This window comes from Solanum dulcamara, chromosome 8 (genome assembly GCF_947179165.1).
Source record: "Solanum dulcamara chromosome 8, daSolDulc1.2, whole genome shotgun sequence".
In the NCBI taxonomy this organism is placed as follows: domain Eukaryota; kingdom Viridiplantae; phylum Streptophyta; class Magnoliopsida; order Solanales; family Solanaceae; genus Solanum; species Solanum dulcamara.
Genome location: NC_077244.1, coordinates 5,065,406 through 5,081,742, shown reverse-complemented (window position 1 = coordinate 5,081,742; position 16,337 = coordinate 5,065,406). Strand labels below are relative to the sequence as shown.

The following is a 16,337-nucleotide window of genomic DNA, read 5'->3' as shown; positions in this document are numbered from 1 at the left end:
GTGAAAGACATTTTCGTAATCCAACTTTGAACTTAAACATTCTCACTTGTAATAATATATGATGATGATTTTGTACGAGGGCTAATATTCTAAGTAGTAATAGCAAATTAGGAAACTAATCAAATGGAATCTTTTAAATGCTGTTTGCGATAAGAAGTAAGAAAGAGAAGTATAAGTCACAAGGGTCATTTTTAAAAATATTAATTAACTACCAACTAAAGACCTTCTTTTGGCCTTAGCTGCAATATTTTATTACTACTTATTCTACTTCATTCACAAGAAGTCTGTGTGAACATTCAGCGAAGTAAGATTCCAAACATAAAAGGTGTGATATATCAAATTTGGAATAGGCTATGAGATAAAGTGTGTGGTTGGTATGGAGAAAGAATAAGTTTTAATCAAACGGTACTGACTGGAACGTGTACCGAGAGCTCAAACGGGACTGACTATGTTACTACGTAAAAAATATGACATTTAGTGTAACTCAACCCCCGAAAGCTAACTCATCAAAGGGAGGATTGCCTAAGTCCATATAAGCAGACCACCGGTCCATTCTTCAACCAATGTAGGACTGAAACCTGCTCTATCAATGATTAAAGGAATTCTACCCTTGCTTCTACTGGGGGGATTGATCTACCGCAAAGACGCAAACGCGGATGGAACTGGTGCAAAAAATTCTGTTTTGGAGATTACTGAATCACCAAATTCTGGTGGCTCAAATTTGATTTTGATGATACTGCTGGAAACAGAGGTGAAATTGTAGGTGCAGAGCACGTTGGTTTTGATGATACTCGTGTACTAATACAAGCTCTAATTCTTGAAAATTCTGGGCACTACATATATCAAGAAACGAGTTGCTTCCTACAACCGTGATCAAACGGTTCTTTTTCATAAGAAATAGGTAATCAAATAACATACAAGAGAGTAGACTGTCCAGTTCGCATCGTTCCAACTGTTTGTCTAGACTTTTGCTTGCAGATTAGCAAAATCAATCTTCGGCAACACCTTCTTAAAGAAACATGTTCAATGGCCTTGTTGTTTCAAAAATGACATAAATCGTCACTGATCATATTGTTACTCCATTTAAACTCTTCTCAATATGATGAAACTTATATTTAAACGTTGGTGAACTTGCAGAAGATGGCTCAAAATGACATTGACAATGTGTTAGATCAGCTAAGATGGATCAAGAATGGAGGTGATTTGGGTACAATCAGGATTGGTCTAGTTGAGATACTTGAAATAAACCTAAGATTTTTTAGAACCTTTATAAAGTACCATCATGTTCTTTTTCCTAATTCGTTGGTCGAACTCACAAAGATGGCCAAATCAGTTGTGGAAATGCTTCACTTAGTTTTTTCGTCGAATTCCAGATGAACACAAAATTAATCTTAATATGGAAAGGCTAGAATTACACTTGCTAGAATTCAAGAATCTAAATTATGTACTGATGTAAAAATCTCATTTTCTTTTGAATGATTTTCACTTGCTTTATAATTCGATTTCTTACAACGTTTTCTTTTTTCATTGAGGGAGTGAGAGATTCTTATATGCCACAGAGATAAATGGTTACGTCGGCCATGAGAAGCTGGAGTGTTTGGAGACTCGAATTCGGTTCATGGCTAACAATGTGGAACAGTTTTGTGGTGCTATTTCGCTTAGCATTTATGAGGATGAAGATGTTATCTTGAATAAACCTCCGTATCTATCATGCCTGATTGTGCTAGTGGAGTTGGAAATGAAGAAGATTTTTCTTGGTGAACTAAAGACTTCAAAATTTACTCAATCAAGAACTTTCAAGGACAAGAAATTACCAAAAGGATTTTCACATCATCTCCAGTCTTCTGATGTACCTCAGAAACAAAGAGCTCGTTAACTTTCCTAATAATGTCTCTGCTCCACATATTGATGTGGCAATAGAGTTCTTGTTGGTTTTGTTGGAAAAAAGCACCGCTAATTTTCGTCTTTTTCGGAACGCCTTCAAGCAGAAAATAATAACAGAGAAATTAAAGAGAATAAAATCAACACAAGATATAACGTGGAAACCCAATGCGGGAAAAACCACCGACCACCCAGAAAAATATTCACTATATGAAATTATTACACCATACAATACACAATATTTTTTCTCACACACTCTAATTCCTAAAATACTATTCTCAAGGAGATCTTCAAGAGAATTATCTCTAAACTTCTCCTCTAGTATACAAGAAATTGAATTTTTAGTGATATACTAAACGAAATGAGTAAATCTCATTTTATAAGTACAAAAAGCAATAACCCATTTTTCTTTTTTCCGACGTGGGATAAATTGTTCTAACTCTTCTTCTTTTCAAAAGAAAAATCAACAACTCTCCACCTTTTGAAGAGAAAAAGATGCAATCTATTAGCCCTTTACAGTTGTCCAGCTATACATAATAGAATTAGTTCTCCACCTAATTCTATACTCGGCCAACCATGTGCAATTGCAACTTTCACATTGTGACAATCATAATTCTAAATTCAAGAATTATCATATCCCCCACCATAAAGAGTAACTCCACTCAGATTGAATATCACCAGTCCAAGAATTTTCACTTGAAATCACTTTCCAATTTCAAGAATTTTAGTTTCGGCTAATGTCGAAAACAAAAACCCGCCAATAACTTATGGTGCAGCCCTCTTGTTGATTTCATGAGAGTCCATTAGCCATCGACATCCTTTCCACCACAAACCTTGACATCACCAATCAACCAATGCCCATGTGAAAATTGTGGACACGCTAGAATTATTCCATCCTTTATCATGACAACCTTGGAGAACATGTCATAAGGATACCTATCCCAGCATATAGTTGGAGCCTTTGCAGAACAGCTCCTTACAATCCTACCTTGTCCGAGTTTACTAGTTGTTGATCAAAATTTTCAGTCCACAAAGATTCCAAAATTCCACTAGTCAAATCCTCAATTTTATTTTTACCATTTGACCACCTCTTTTGATTCCTCCTTGCATTAATAGAGAACCACAAAAGTCCCAAAGCTACATCCCCACCGCAATCATACATGTCATAAATCACAACCGTCGTAGTTCAGGAACCATCGCTGAAGCTTCTTCATCTCTTAACTAATGCATAGCAGATTTTGATAACACTTGCGAATAAGTTTTTATCATCTTTGACTTTATTTTCTCACGCAACCAGCTCCAAAACTCATTCTCTAACCAAAATTCTCAAAACTTGTCCCTACATGCTTAACATATGCTAATAAATAGCTAATAGAAATGAAAAATACCCAATAAATTAGTTTCCAAGAAAGAGAGGTGGATCATAATGGTTACACTTAAGTATCAAGTCTTTTCTTAGCCCAACCCTCTTTAGATTGTACTTATTCTCACTATTACCATATATAAAAGTACCCCAAAGCAACTCCACCATAATAACAAACTCCACCAGAATCAGACTACACTTGCTACTCCACCAGGACGAAACTTTCGCTTGAAAATAATAATTCTAATTCAGAATTTTTTTTAATGTGGAAGATCAGACAAAGCTACAACCACAGAGCATACTAAAATTTCAAAAGAATTATTTCACACCAAAAGCTCTGATACAACTTGTTGGGAAAAAGCATCGACTAATTTTCATCCCTTTCGGATCCCCTTCAAGCAAAAAATAATAACAGAGAAATTAAAGAGAATAAAAACAACATAAGATATAACGTAGAAATCAAATGCGGGAAAAATCACGGATCACCCAGAAAAATATTTACAATATGAAAATTATTACACCATACAATGCACAATATTTTTCTCCACACACCCCAATTCTTAAGATACTATTTCCAAGGAGATCTTCACGAGAATTATCTCTAAAATTCTCCTCTAGTATACAAGGAATTGAAGTTTTGGTGATATACTAAACCAAATGAGTAAATCTCATTTTATAAGTACAAAAATTAATAATCCATTTTTCTTTTTCTGATGTGGGATAAATTGCTCTACCTCTTCTTCTTTTCAAAAGCAACATCAACATGTTTTCCTTAATGTTGATGTGTCAAATCATGCTATTGATTTCAATCCAAAATATTGGAATTGGAAGGAAGGGAAAATTGGAAGATGAATCTTTTCCCCGGAGCTGGAACAACTTTTTCTTCCTGACCTGATTCAAGGACAAAAAATGGCTTGTCCCTACCAAAAAGTTTTCATATTTCCTGAAGAGGTCATTCTTACATGGGCTTGGGCTTGCTTTGATGAAGGGTAGGCTTGTTGTGCTTTGGCCCTTCTGTCTTTTGCTAACGACTGTACGACCAATCATTTCTTTCAGAATCGTGGTCAGAAGCTTGGGCGAACTCTTTTGTATGGGAAAGCCTGTCAAAGGCTAATGCTTAATACTATCCATAAACATTGTACTCCCATAATAAGTCAAGAAAGCGGAAAATTTCAAAAAAGGAAAATCCTATTAATTAGCCAGTTTCCAAGAGGATGAAGGCAACTAGTTGAATGAGTTTATGGAAAAGGTTGGAGCTATAGCGAGTGATGTTCTATATGTAATTCAAAAGATTCCTCCTATCTCTATAAACAAAGATGACGCCAGCAAAATAAATATTTTCTTGATACAGATATTGGAGAAAACTAAAGATCTAAAGGGACTAGTGTAGACGTATTACAAATCCTTAAAATTCACTCCATCCTAGTTTCCACTGCTGGTGAATTGTGTTTTCTGGAGTCTCTTTTAAGGAAATTGAAATCTTTGCACGAGTCCATCACTGTGTCAAAGGAACCAGTCCTTTGATAAAATAATAAACAGTAAGACAAACTTGAAAATAAGAGTATTGCACACTATTTTACGTGGAAAACCTCCTTGCTCAAGGGAGGAGAAATCACGACTTGACCCTCAAGATTTAGCTTCTAATCTTCACTAAGGTGCAAGAGCAAAATAAACTATTACAAACTATTGTACCTAGTTACTAACCCTCTTCACCCCTTTGCTTGCAACACTACTATTACAAGACTTGAGCCTAAGCAATATCACTATTGCCCACTATACAACTGTTTCTCAGTGATGTAGACTTTTCAACACACTCCAAAACTAACTCTAGCAATGAAGTTACAATAAAGCAATACCAATGGAAATAATCAAGATTCCTTTATACAACAGAAATGATTTTACAATGTTGCACATAAGACTCAACACTACAACAAGGCTACAAAGAAGAATATCTTGAACAACTCTATCAGGTCCTGTGCAGTTTTTATTGCAGTTTGTCTTTCCTTGAGAGAGCACAAAAAACCATTCTTGATTGTCAATTCTTCAAGAGAAAAGCCAAAAAACTTTGTTGTCCACGGTTTGAGCATTAACGTTGGAGACCCGCATCCTAGGATTCATCTGATTGGCTTTAGGTCTGCTGGTTCTACCAACCACAGTAGAGGATGATAGTTTTACAACTGGCTAGTCTGCAACTTGACTTACTCATGGTACCAGGTCCGTGTATCAGGTCCCATAGTTTGTTGATCATCAAATCTAAATAACATTTTCCCCTTTTTTTGATGATGACAAACTATGTAAGTCAACACATGTTCCCCCTATCAACAATATCTTCCCCCAACATTTTGTTCCCCCTATATGGAAGTCAACAAATATTCCCCCTGCCTCTATTCCAACCAGGTCACCCAAGCAAAAACTTGCAAAAACTTTCCATCCCGAGATAAATCACACACCTTCCCCTTTTGGCATCATAAAAAAGGAACACAGTAAACAAAAATAGTACAGTATACAAGCAGGCAAATTCATAGACACTGTGGCAACTCTGAACATGAGTAGGATCATCATAAAGACAAGAAGCAGGCAGTAGAACAAACAACCAACATATTCATATTAAAATAGGGCAGCATTACATTATACTGAAGAAGAATTACATAAGATTAACACATAAACTGCCAACGAAGGAGAGAATAACAAGGGACTAAACTGAGGAATTAGGAGGAGGAGGATTTGGGAGCAAGAGACTGAAGAATGAGGGTCATTCGAGTATTGTTGTCAGCATGAGCCTAAAGTAACTGCTGAGTTAGAGTTTTAACCTTAGCAGTAAGATTTGCATTTTGATCTTTCAACTCAGCAATTTCACTTGAACCAGGTCCCTCTGTCTAAATGAGTAATAACTGGGCATTGAGACTTGAAATCTTAGCATCTCGGCTTGCTAGGGTCAATGTCATTTCTTCCAATTCCAGCTTTAATTTTTCCTGTTGTTCCAGGAGATCAGACAACTGAGACTTTGCTCTGTTACCGGTTCGACCTTCAACACATTCTCACTCTAAAAGGGTGGATTACAAAATGCTTGTTTAATAGTTCCCTTAACACCCTTGCTCACATCAATTCCAAAATGCTGAAAGACCAGGTTGAACAAATACCAATAACCCAACCCATGTTTCCCATCTTTCACCGCCATTGTTTTATGAGTATGCTCTAGTATAATGGCGGGAATATTAATAGGTTCAAGTTTGCTAAGTGTTTCCATCAGAAACAAGTCAACAGAAGATGCAACAGCCCTCCTTTTTGATCTAGGCAGAAGAACCTTGTTCACAAAATCAAAGTAGAGTTGATATTGGCCTTTCTAAAATTTTTTAGGGACACTTTCACCACTCAAAATTGGTAACTTACCAGCTTCCAGGATAAAAGCGTGTGAGGGAGCTTCTTTATCCCCTGAGGTAACCCCCTCCTTTGGAACTCCAAGAATGTTCCCCAAAATTTCTACAGAAAGGTGGAACATGATGCCACCCACTATTGTGTTGAGACTACCATCATCAGCAAAATCCAGATTACAGTAAAACTCACATACCTTATTTTCATGAAGAGTGGGAATGGGCCACTCAAATAAAGATGTCTACATTTGAATCTTAACTGCATAGACCAGGTCCCTCATTCCTGGATGATCACAAACTTCTGGATCAAAAAATCTACCACTCAACACCTTCTGAGTGCGCAAATTTTGATTCTCTCATCCATGCTCAAAATATTTCCCATTATTTTCCTTTTGTTGGGATGACCTGGTTCCTTCTCAGGAGTAGATACCTCCACAATAACAGGCTTCTTCCCCTTGGCAATTTTTTTACGTTTCTTTTTCCCCCCGTTGGACACAGTAATTGACGTTTCACATCTCTTCTTCTTTGTAGCAGAAATCACGTCATCAAAAATGGTATCACTATCCTCAGCAACTTTAGACACATCAATTACTTGATCATCTAGAATATTATCCTTATCAGTCACTGCTTGATGTCGTAGTTCCCTTCATTGCATGGTCTTTGATTTGCTTGCCTCAATTGCATCACTAAGTAACTTCCGAGTGCTCCAAGTAGCTTTTCTAGGAAGCTCATAAATGACTTTTTTCCCTTTATTAGACATCTCCACAGATTCTTCAGGGACTATATGTTTTCCTGGAACCTTATTGTTTTGGCCCAATTAATCACTCGCAGCAATCTCTTGATGAGTTAGACTCCCTTTGTTTGCCATTATTTCTTTGTGCTGAGTTTTCCTTGTAAACCTGGTCAGAAAAGGCATCTCATCTTCTTCGTCAATTGGTGCCCTAGGCAACTCTTGCACTGGGGTTTGGTCGAAGATAGGCTCCAACCCTATAATGGAAACATCTGGTAATGTTTCTTTCTCATCAGATAAAGGAGGTTTGATTCTATCTCCTCTCATCTTAGCCAGACTTTGGACAATCCATTCCTCCCCTACAACTAGTATATTTGACCCAACACTGCGTTGATCAGGAAAATCTCCATCAAAATAGAGTTCAGACATATTTGAGGACACTATACCAGGTTGATATGAAAAACTATTATCAACTGAAGGTTCATTCTCAGGAGAGTGAAGACTTGACCTGTCCACAAAATGAACTGAACCCTGGGGCGACAACTCTTGAGATTTAGAGATCAAAGAGTTGGAGAAAAGATGGGAGTACTTTCATATGTAGGAGAGGATGGAGGAGATGTATATATGCAAAAGGTGATCAAAATTTGACTCGAGGAGTAAGTAATTTCAATTTCCGGCACAGGTTCACTCATCGGAGTTTGAGGGTAAGTCTCAGGTTCAGACATTTGGGTTTTTTATGAGGGGCACCAGACATTCTTGGAGATAAGAAACACAAAGATGAAAGAAAGATTATATGTTTTTTTGAGAGGACTTGATGGGTTTGATTTGAGGAAGAGAGAGAGAGAGATTTGAAGTAGAATGGGCAAGAATTTGAATTTGGTAGGGGTTATAATGAGAGTGAAGAGAGGTGTCTGGTCCCTATGTAACGTCGCTTGAGTGTTCAGTTTGAAAAGACTGCGAATTAGAAGAGGGGTGCTTGACATATGGCAGATTTAGCATATTTTAGAACGTAGTTCAAAATCAGTATATAGAATGCTAACCTGTGAGTAGGGACCTGGTCCCTCTCAAGTTTGAAAGTCGATTGTTTAGATCTGATCCTCAATCTTGTAAAACTTCACACATATATTCCCTTTCTCGATATTATCTCTTAGAAAATGATGTCTCACATCAATATGCTTCATTCTCTTATGTTGGACCGGGTTCTTGGCCATGTTAAGAGCACTTGTATTGTCATACATCAACGAAATAGTATTAGTGAGTACTCCAAAAACCTCCAACTACTGTTTGATCCACAACAATTGAGCAGAGCAAGAGGCAGTTGTAACATACTCAGCCTCTACAGTGGATAGGTCAACTGAGTTTTGTTTCTTGGTTCCCCAAGAGATCAAGGAGGATCCTAGAAAGTGAGCCATTCCTAAGGTACTTTTATATCAACAAAGTACCCTACATAATCAGCATCAGCATATCCTACCAAGTTGAATGAGTCTCCATCCGAATAGTATAGGACCAGGTCCTCAGTTCCCTTTAAGTACCTTAAAAGTCTTTTTCCAGCCTTCAGATGGGATTCTTTTGGACATGCCTGGAACCTTGCACACATTTCCATGCTAAACACAATATCAGGTCTACTCGTTGTTAGATATAACAAAGACCCAATAATTCCTCTGTACATGGTTTCATTAACTGCAGGACTAGGTTCATCAATATCAAGTTTTGAATTGGTTCCCATAGGAGTATCAATTGGCCTTGATTCTGTCATGTGGAACTTCTTCAGAAGATCTTTGATGTACTTCTCTTGGCAAATAGAGGTACCATGCGATGATTGCCTTATTTGCAATCCCAAAAAGAACATTAATTCCCCTATCATGCTCATCTCAAATTCACTTGACATGAGGGTAGCAAAGTCCTTGCACAAGGAACTTGAAGTGGCTCCAAAAATGATGGCATCTACATAAATTTGAACAATCAGCAAGTCTCTTCCTCTTGCCTTTAAGAAGAGTGTGTTATCAATATTCCCTCTCTTAAATCCATTGTCAAGTAAAAATTTGACAACCTCTCATACCAGGCCCTGGGGGCCTATTTTAGACCATTGAGTGCTTTGTCAAGCTTGAGCACGTGATTTGGCTGATCGACATCTTCAAAACCAGGAGGTTGTTTGACATACACTTCCTCTTTCAGTTATCCATTCAAAAATGTACTCTTGACATCCATTTGAAACAACTTGAATAAATAAACGTGGCAAATACAATCAGAATTCTAATTGTTTCCATCTTGGCAACTGGAGCAAATGTTTCATCATAATCAATTCCTTCTTCTTGATTGTATCCCTGAACTACCAACCTTTATTTGTTCCTGGTTATTACTCCATTTTCATCCATCTTATTGCGGTACACCCACCTGGTTCCTATAATGGTTCTGTCAAAGGGACAAGGAACCAAGTGCAATACTTTGCTTCTCTCAAATTGATGAAGTTCTTCTTGCATAGATTTTACCCAATCTACATCCTTCAGTTCTTCCTTCTCATTTTTGGGCTCAATGGTAGACAAAAATGCTGAAAATGCCACTAGATTTCTTGTCTTAGACCTAGTATGCATTCCAAAATTCAATGGTAAGACAAGATCATCCAAGGGATGGGAAGATTGATGCTTCCACCTTGGATGATTTCGTTGTTGTTGATTAGTAGAAGTATTCATCCCTTCGTCATCAGACAAAGTCTGTTTAGGTTGAGCTTGATTGTTATCCACATTGTCAGTAGGGTGAATTGGTTCTTCATCTCCTTGAGGAGATGAACCAGGTCCCTTCTCTGTTTCCTTATCTTCATTTGTTTCATCATTATTTTCAGCCTCATCGGCCTGAGCTTTATCACTTGCAACACCATTGTCTCTCTGAATCTGAAGAAGCTCTTTAATCTCAGAATCATCTTTATCATTGAAATTGTCTATTTCTCAATAAGATGACACTGTACAACAAGATGACACTGTGCATGGACACTTTCTTCAATGCACATTGTCCTCTTATTGTACACTCTGTAGGCTTTGCTGAAAGAGGAGTACCCAACAAATATCCCTTCATCGCTCTTGGGATCAAATTTACCCAGATCATCCTTCCCATTATTTAACACAAAGCACTTGCACCCAAAGGCTCTGAGATAACTAAGCTTGGGCCTTCGGTTGTTCAGCAATTCATATGGAATGTTGTTGAGTATCGACTTGATCATGCATCGATTAATCACATAACAATCCGTGTTCACTACCTCAGCCCAGAAATTCTTTGGCCGTTCAGAGTCTATCAAAATAGTTCTTGCAATGTCAATTAGGATTCTATTCTTCCTTTCAACTACCCTATTTTGTTGTGGAGTTCTAAAAGCTGAGAAATTGTGATGTATTCCCTATTCTACACAAAAGCTTTCAACCCTAGCATTTTCAAACTTTGTTCCACGATCTGACTTGATCCTTGCTATCCTTCAGTTCAGCTTGGTTTGGATCATTTTTGCAAAGTATATCAACACATAAGCCGTCTCATTCTTGATTTTTAAAAACATTGTCCAGGTGAACCTTGAGAAATCATCAACAATGACAAAAATGTACTTTTTCCCTCCTCGACTTTGTATCTTGACCGGTCCATACAAATCCATGCGAATGAGTTCAAGAGGTCTGGTGGTGCTTGTCTCTTTCTTTATTTTGAAAGAAGTTCTGGTTGGCTTTTCTTTGACACATGCATCACAAACTCCGTTGTTAGTAAATTTCACCTTTGGAAGTCCTCGAACCAGGTCCCTGGTTACAAGTTTGTTCAGCAAGGATGAACTAACATGCCCAGCCTCCTATGCCACAGTTCTGCACTTTCATCTTAAACTCTGAGACATGTTAAATTGTTTCCTTGAGCAGAGTTCAAATCAGCTACATACATGTTCTTACACCATTTTGTAGTCAAGATTACTTCCTGTGGTGACAGATTTGTGACAATGCATTTCTCAGACAAGAATCTGACTTCATTTCCTTTATCACAAATTTGACACTGAGTAATTTGTACTTCAACCCATTTAAGTAGCACACATCTTCAATTAAATGCTCCAGTGACTTCCCAATTCTTCCAATGCTAAGAATATAACCTTTTTTCTATTTTCAAAAGAGACACTTCCACTTTGAATAGCCTTGAGAGAGAGGAAATTCTCAGTCCTTCCAGTCATGTGCTTCGATCAACCACTATCCATAAACCAGAACTGACTACTTGACCTTTCCTGCACAAAAGCTATTGATTAGGTTTGGGAACCCATCTAAGTTTGAGTTCCAGTATGCAGAAAGTGGTATAATCAAAGCTTTCCAAGCCCAGTAGGGCAACATCATCTTTCTCATCATCTTGTTTGGACCAGATGCCTTCTTCTAACTGTCTTTATGCAGGAAATAATTTGAAATTAGTTTGTTTTTTTTCCAAGCATCACAGTCCCCTTTTAGATGACCATTTCTACTACAGTGAATGCATAGCAAGTTATTAGATACAGACACATACTTGCTATGTGGATTGAAAGGAGGTTCTATCATTTTGCATCCTAGACCCTTTCCACCATTGTACCCTTGATTTGTCAGATTTTCTAGTATTTTGGACGATGTAGTCCACTTGAGAAATTTACTTAACTCCTCCTTGACCCGGACCAGGTCCTTCTCTAGTTGGAAATTTCTTTCTAGGGCAATGGCTAATTTTAATTCAGAGTTTTTAAGACTTTCTTCAAGTTCCAGCTCAACTTACCCTTCATCTTGACATCTACTTTAGGACCTCATCCCAGCATTTCCTTGACACTACTATTCTCAGCTTCCAACAACATAATATTTCCTTCTAATTCAGACATTTGGATGACCAAGGAAGTTTTTTCATCTTGAAAAATGTCAATGCTATTATTCAGGAAATCATTTTCCGAAGTTAATTCACATAATGAATCAATCAAGACACAAGCCAGATTTTTGAGTTTCCTAAAAGAGTAGGCATTGTTATTTTCCTTAAGGTCAAGCAAGGTTACCTCTTCGCCTGCTTCATCATCAGACATTTCCATAAAGGCAAACATGGAGTTGAACATATCATCATCATCCTTCACAGCCAGCATAGAGGCATCTTCTGGGTGATCAGATTCTTCTAAGTCGATTGAAGAGTTTCCCCATACAGCAAGAGCCCTCTTCACTACATAGTCAACTACAACTCTTCTTTTTAATTTGTTCGGTCCTTTCATTTGTCTTTGTCGCCTCCAGTCTTGCCATAGTTTCTGTATTCTCCTTTCTGCATGGGATAATCTCTGATGAAATATCATGTTTTTTCACATCCATGAAATAGGTCAGTGCCATTTGCAGCTTTGTTTGTGTTACCCTTTTTTCATAAACCCTCCTGTCTTCCTCATAATTTTGTGAAATCTTTTGGTTAAGTATGCCATATCTTGATCTTCTTCATAATCTTCACCCTGAGTTACATTAAGAGCCAAGCATTTTTCCTTCTTTATGTCTTTCTTGGAGTAGTCTTGCTACTTATTTAACTCGTGAGTCTGAAGATTTCCAATTAACTCGTCTATAGTAAGAATCTTTAGATCCTTTGCTTCCATGATGGAATCTACTTTGCTTTCCCAGGGCTTAGGAAGAATCCTGAGAATTTTCCTGACCTGTTTGTTGGGATGGATGGGTTCACCTAAACACCAAAGTTCATTGGTGATAGAGGTGAATCTGGTATGCATTTCCTCAATAGTCTTCCCTTCCTTCATAGTAAAGTTCTCATATAGAGTAGTTAACATGTCAACTTTTGACTCCTTCACTTGAGTAGTTCCTTTGTGAGTAGTCCTTAGGAAATCTCATATTTCCTTGGCAGATTCATATGCAGAAATTTGGTTGTATTCATCAGGTCATATTTCACAGATGAGTAGTGTTTTTGCTTTGTACTTCTTTTCTATCTTCTTTCTGTCAGCTTTGCCATATTCCTTTTGAGTTTTGGGTATAACTCGAGTAACTTCTCCTTCTTTGACCTCTTTTATAGGAATGTAAGGTCCATCCAGAACAACATCCCATCGTTCACTATCCTCTGCCATGAGAAAATCGTGCATGCGAGTCTTCCACCACCCATAAAACTGATCATTAAATCTAGGTGACCTAGTAGCAAATTGTCCCTCTTCAAGATTAGGTGGAGCAGCCATCTTTCAGTTCATAAGATCTTCTCTCGGTGTTAACTGTCTAGAAAACACTGGCTCTGATACCAATTGATAGCTTTGTACGAGTCCTTTACTATGTCAAAAGACCCAGTCCTTTGATAGAATAATAAATAGTAAGACAAACTGGAAGATAAGAGTATTGCATACTATTTTACGTGAAAAACCTCCTTTCTCAAGGAAAAAAAAACCACGACCTCACCCTCAGGATTTAGCTGTTAATCTTCACTAAGGTGCAAGAGCAAAATAAACTATTACAACCTATTATACCTAGTTACTAACCCTCTTCACCCCTTTACTTGCAATACTACTATTACAAGACTTGAGCCTAAGCAATATCACTATTGCCCACTACACAACTGATTCTCAGTGATGTAGATTTTTCAACACACTCCAAAACTAACTATAGCAATGAAGTTATAATAAAGCAATACAATTGGAAATAATCAAGATTTCTTTATTCAATAGGAACTGATTTTACAATGTTGCACATAAGACTCAACACTACAACAAGGCTACAAAGAAGAATAACTTGAACAACTCTATCGGGTCCCATGCAGTTTTTGTTGCAGTTTGTCTTTTCTTGAGAGAACACAAATAACTGTTCTTGATTGTCAATTCTTCAAGAGAAAAGCCAAAAAACTTTGTTGTCCACAGTTTGAGTATTAATGTTGGAGACCCACATCCTAGGATTCATCTGATTGGCTTTAGGTCTGCTGCCTCTGTTGGTTCTACCAACCACTATAAAGGATGGCAGCTTTGCAGCTGGCTAGTCTACAATTTGACTTACTCATGGGACCAGGTTCGTGTATCAGGTCCCATAGTTTGTTGATCATCAAAACTAAATAACAGAAATTGAATAAGATGCAAAAATCTAAATCAGGTTTAGATTTCATGATGAAACCTCATATTGGTAGTTTAGAGAAAGAGTTATCATCTCTTACACTCATATTAGAGTAGGAGTTGTCATCTTTGTTATCCATTTTCAGATATGTTCCAATGATGCACCATGAACATAAAATTCCTAAAGATCTTCAAAGATGTACTATCAATTTGGCATCTGAAGCTGAAGTTTCCATTGACTCTATTCTTGCTCAGTATAATGTTCTTTGGCATATTTTTTGCTCACTTCCTACAACCTTAAAGGAGATCAAGCATATTTGTGTAGAGGTGACTGAGATGTGGTGGGCGGACGTTGCTCTTAAGCTATGTTATGTGATAGCATTATCTAAATATCTGCCAACTCGACATACCAATCCTGTGAATGAGGAGGAGGTAGTGGGATTTGGGAATGACACAGAAACGATAATTTAGTAACTGATTAGAGGTACAAATGAGCTGGATGTCCTCCCAATTGTAGGTATGGGAGGACAAGAGAAAACAACTATTTTTAGAAAGGTGTACAATAATGATATAATTATTTCTTGCTTTAATGTTTGAACATGGTGGATCATTACCCAAATATATAACCGGAGAGATATATTACAAGAGATTTTTAGTTAAGTTACTGGTTCAAAGGATAAGTGATATAAGGATGACATCTTTGCTGACAAGTTGAGGAAACACCTAATTGGGAAGAGATATCTCATTGTCTTGGATGATATGTGGGATGGTATGGCATGGAATGACTTGAGGCTTTCCTTTATAGATGTTAGAAATAGAAGTAGAATAGAATTAACAACTCGACTTGAGAATGTTGGTGCGCATACCAATTGTCGCAGAAAAATGTATTTCAGTAGGAAGGTTGCGCACCTGAACTACAAGAAGTGAGTCTAGCAGTTGCGAAAAGATGCAAAGGATTGCCTCTAGTGGTTGTCTTGGTAGCTGGAATAATCAAAAGGAAGAAAATGGAAGCCTCTTGGTGGGATGTGGTTAAAAATTCTCTACTTTCCTTTCTTGGTGAATCTGAAGGATATAGTCTGTCAGTTATGCAGTTAAGTTATGATAACTTACATGGGGATGTTTCCGAAGGACGTAAGCATTCCAGTGTCTAAATTGATAAGTTTATGGATTGTGTAAGGACTGGGAGACTAATGGAAGCGGAAGCTGAAGCTTACTTGATGGATCTCATCCACAGTAACATGGTAATGGTTTCAAAGAGAAAATATAATGGTAAAGTCAAAGAATTCCAGGTTCATGATGTGGTGCTTCACTTTTGCTTGGAGAGGAGTAGAGAAGAGAAGTTTATGTTGTACAAACTCATGAGTGGAAGAAAAGAAGAGTGGTGCCTCCCTATAGATATCTCAAGGTGGGATGTATCGGAGGAATCCTTGTTATAAAAGGGTGTTGTGAGCTTGAGGAGATCCCCTTTAGCTTTGCAAATATTCTAACACTGAAAAAGATTGAGTTGATGAACAACAAATCTCTGGAGGCTTAAAGAAGAAATCATAGAGAATGAAGGATGTGACGTCTTAAACTCATTATTATCAAAGTAAGTAGAAACAAACTCCTATCCTATGTGCTGATTTTAAGTAGAATTTGATAACAATGTGTTTAATACAGTGAAGAGAGCTATCACTAGCAGCTCTGAGTTTTTTCTTGTAACCACAACAATGCTATTGTTTTAGTTTTTTTCTTTCTAATTATTCAATGCTTGCTTTAGCTTTATTTCTCCTTGGTGATCTCAAATTAACGAGGATGTGTTCGAATTTGAAAATTTCTTAGATAATTAATGTTTTCATGTTGTCACAATCCAAGCTAGGCCCTAGATATGACACGGTATACATAAGGTAATAAGACATACATCTAGAAAATCATAAATGTTGAAGGAAGTCTCAAGTAGATGTCTCAATAGAAGAGAATAAAAACATAATCTCCGAA

General features: G+C 37.3%; 1 pseudogene; it reads left to right on the top strand.

Moving 5' to 3' along the window:
- The first annotated feature begins 589 nt into the window (after positions 1-589).
- Positions 590-15,796, top strand: LOC129899742 (putative late blight resistance protein homolog R1B-16; annotated as a pseudogene).
- Positions 15,797-16,337: the final 541 nt, after the last annotated feature.